This window comes from Rhea americana, unplaced genomic scaffold, assembly GCF_003343005.1.
Source record: "Rhea americana isolate MKP2758 unplaced genomic scaffold, rheAme1 scaffold_47, whole genome shotgun sequence".
Lineage (NCBI taxonomy): Eukaryota > Metazoa > Chordata > Aves > Rheiformes > Rheidae > Rhea > Rhea americana.
The window spans coordinates 5,654,756-5,659,027 of record NW_028186612.1 but is presented as its reverse complement, the minus strand read 5'-3'; positions in this window follow the sequence as shown (position 1 = coordinate 5,659,027).

The window sequence follows — 4,272 nt, the reverse complement described above, 5'->3', positions numbered from 1 at the left end:
GGCGGCCAGCGTTACGAAACCGCCTTGGGAGCTTGCGTTCGCCCCAGCAGCCTCAAGCTTCGCTTCCACCCGCGCCAATTTGTTTTTTTGGTTTTTTTTCCAATTTTTTAAGCACGAGAAAGGAAAGAAAACAACATCAAAAAATAAAAAAATAAAAATAAAAACAAATCCAGCCAAAGCTACTAATATTCCGCCGCGTTTTCACGCGGGCCGTCGCAAGGACGCCGCGGGTCGCTCGCCTCCCCCCTCCCCATCCGCCGCCCTCTCCGGGTACGTCCAGCCGTGGCGCAGCTCCCGTGGGAAAACGGGATTTATTTATTTATTTATTTAGTCCCCCCACCCCTTCATCTTTCCCCCTTGAGTTCGTTAATTTTTGCTCTGGAGCAGAAAAGCGCCCGCGGGAATAAAAGTTAGCAGGCAGCTCCGGGTACCGGCGATGAGACCGCGCCGAGTCGCAGCGCCTCGAGGCAAGCCCCGGATCGTTTCTTCCCGAGCGCGGGGCCTTTTCCCGCTGAGTTTTCCGGCAGCAGTACGTCCTGCGGCCCCTTTGCCATATTTCCAGCTTCCTCGCCCGAATAAAAGTGCAAAACCACAGTCAGGCTCGAAACCCCGTAACGAGGCAAAAAGATAACCCGCGGCGGAGGAGACGGGTGGAAACGACGCTCCTCGCTAGCACGCGGCTTGGGGACCGGTACCGAGCCCGAGAGATGGGTTGCAATGCTCCCCCTCCCCCCCCMAAAAAAAGCCCAAAAATGGGAAAAAATCCCGGGGTTGCCCCTCCGATGCCACAGGCAGCAAAGGTTGGGGTCTCACCTGCGGGAAAACCCAGCGCAATCACTGCCTCTCACTCCAAAGCTGGATTCCCGCGGGCGCGGGGAATTTGTTTTCCGGCGCCATCCCAGATCTCCCTCGAAGCCCGGGAAAACTCGTGGCCGGAGAGGAAGGGACGGCGGCGAGGGCGCGCAAGCGAGGCGCTCGCCCAGCGGACGACGCGGGCGGCGAGAAGCCGCTCGAACCCTCCGCAAAGTGGAAGCGGAAAAAATTGGGAGCGGAAAAAATTGGGAGCGCTGCGAGACGGTGGCTGTCACCAAAAAAAAAAAAAAATCCCAAGAAATCGCCTCTTTGGGGACCACGGTGAGGCTTGTTGGGCCCTTCAGCATGCAAAAAAAAAAATAGTAATAATAACAAAAAAAGATGTTTTCCATTGAACGAGGGGAGGGCCGTCAGGAAAACCAGGCAGGAAGGACAAACAATAGCTCGGCAGAGAGGCGGCCTGGGAACGCGCCGGGGAGCCGCGCGCCCGCCGCCGCCGCCGCCGGCAGGACGGGTGCCGGCGGTGGGGCAGCTCCGGGCCGGGGCTCCAGCGCCGCCCGGCCGTTGGTCCGTCCCGCCGGCGGTCCCGAGGCTCCTGCCGCCGCGCTGATCCCCAGCGCCGCTGCTTCCCTTTTGCAAAACGCCCCGCGGTTCCCCGGTTCCTCCAGCCCCGGAGCAGGAGGAAACCCCAAACCGCAGCCAACCCACGCGCCGAAGACGGCCCGGGCAGCGCCACCGCCAAACTCCTTTTAGAGGCACCGACTCTTCCCTCCCCACCCCTTGGCCCCTTCTGGGCATCGTAGTTCAAGAACGATGGACCTCCCAGGACCTCTCAAGAGAGAGGACCAYGTGCAGAGCAGACGGAGGAGGACAACTCAGAGAGGCTGCAAACGTGACCCAAAAGTGCTGGAGTTTCGGCTCTAGAGAAGAACCGGTTCAAGACGACGCCRGCAGCAGCTTCACGTCCGTAACCATGACGGGAAGGAGGGAGGAGACACCAGGTCCATCGCCGCCCRGCCCGCACATCTCCGGGATGCTCCTGGACGAGCGGCCTCGTGGATGCTCCTGCATGAGCGGAGCCCAGGCAGCGACCTGCGTCCAAGGGGACCAAACCCACCGGCTGGGGTGACCCATCCTTCACCCACCCGCCCTCTTGGCCGGCAGGAGGGAGCAGGGAAGCCCCCGGAGAGACCAAAGCGGCTTTTTGAGCTGCGAAAGGGCGACTTTTCAGCAACAAAGATGACGAAGGTGGCAGCAGCCTGGGCAACCGCCCCGTGGCCYGGAGAAGACATCTGGCAGGGGCCGCAGCAGAGGACACGTCCTTGGGGGCATCCGCAGGGTGGAGGCGGAGCAGACGGCCGGCACTGAAGGTGCGAAACGGAGGCAAAACCTTCTCCGTGCGCCGGCATCCCCCACCCCGGCCGGAGCAAAACACGCGGAGAGAGGAGCGAGGGAGGAACCGAGGACGAAACCCAGCACTCAGCTCCGGGCCCGGGCCGCGGGCCAGGCGCCGGCGCCAGGGGCCGGCCCCGCGCCGCGGGGCTCGCTCGGCACCTCCCTCCAGCGGCCGGCCCGGCCCCGGCAAGGGGGGCAGAGAGGGGACAGCGCAAGGCCGGCCCCGAGGACACGGGGTCCGGCAGACGCCGCGTCCCTGTGGCGCAGGAGCCCACCAGGCTCAAGGCCAGGAGATATCACCCGACCAAGGGTGCAGACTTCCCCCTGGGTCTTCTAGGCTCCACAAGGGCTAATCCAACCCCAGCGTGGTCTAGACCAACCCTTTCATCCAGAAATCCCCCCTCCTTTTTTTTTTTTTTTTTTTGGCACCAGAACCATGCCTGGCGGGTGTCCTGGCTTTAGCTGTGCTGTCCAGCAGCAGGGAGGACCCCAACACCTCCATCGCGTGCTTTCCCCACGCAAAGCACCTCTTGCAGGGTCTGCCACCATGTCGGTAGCTGATACCGTCACCCCAGGACCCAAATGAGCAGGGTGCACTAGAAAGGCCATGGAGGAGCCCATGGTAGAGGTCAGGGGTGCATCACCTATAGAAAGGAGGGTGCAAGCGTGACACTTTGGGGCAGGAAGGCTGCAGGGTCCCCCCGTGGCCAGCACAGCCACCAGCCCCACAGATAAGACCCAAGCGAGACCACAGCAGGGATGTCCTCCACCACCAGACCAGCCAGGAGAGCCCCGCGTCTATGGACCTCTCCACGTAATGGGGAGAAAGAACCAGAAATCACGGAAAAGAGCCGGCACGAAGGCCGCTTTAACTGACACATGAAGCTCCCCCCCGGGTCTGCTGAATCTTGACGGCGCAGCAAGGCAGCGTCCCGAACCCTCGGCGCTCCGGCCGGCGCAGCCGCGGTCCGCTTGGCCGCACAGGGATGGCACGGCTCCGCGCAGCCCCACCGGCTGCCTGCTCGCGGCCACGATCTTCCAGCACCAGCCACAAGCAGGAYGGAGTAGGTTCACGGGGAGAGCGGGGAGTCCCGGAGGAGCTCCTCGGAGAACCCAAATGCCAGCCGAGGAGCACACRAGTGCCCCAACGTTCAGACTTCCCTAAGCAGCAATTTCATGGCATCTGCCCACCTGCCAAGGTTAAAAACATCCAAACCGGCCATCTCCTCTGACCCATCACACCACGGGSCTACTGGAAGCAGCAGCCACGTCATGCTCCAAAGCTTCTCACCCATGAAGGGCAGGACTTCCTGATGCCACCACAGCATCTTCAGGCCCCTGATTCCACTRTGTCGCCTGCAGACAGCTCAGTGAACCAGGTCTGCCACGTCCCCGTTGGGCTTAGGTGTCCCCATGGTCACAACAGTTATGAGAGGTGCTGAGGGCCCCTAGAAACAGCTTTCTCTTCCCCTTTTCTTCAGGTGGGATTAACAGCTAGAACTTGGAGAGGGAACAACGGGACAAGACCTTCCCAGCAAGCAGAAGACAGCTCAACGGATGGCCATTGCCCATCACTTCTCATCACTTCCAGCAGGAAGAGGGACTTGCTGAGCGGACATGAAGGACGTCCACGGGGTTGTCCCTCACCACTGGGCCTGCTAACGTGGCCCCCAACCTCCCCGAGGTGAACGGGGAGCCGTCGCTTTCCAGCCGCTGCTCCTCGCCGGCTTCGCCGCTGGGGACGCTCGGCGTTATTCAACCCGTTTCCAAAGAAAAGTTCGAAATCCAGCGGCGGTTTCTGTTTCGACACCTCCGAGGTTTGGCCAAACCCAACCCCGACGAGATCCAGGAGGCAACGGCCGCCGAGACCCGYGCTCCGGCGGCTAAAACCGCGTCGTCCGCTAACCGGGTCCCCGTTCTCATCTCGGTGGCTTTTACCTTCAGCCCGAGGCTTCCAAGGGGACCGGCTCAACCGCCCGCCACGCACCGCCTCCGCCACCGCTCTCGCGCGGCGCTCGTCCTCCGAGAGCCGGTGGCTTCCGCCCCACGACGTTCCCGGCGCGG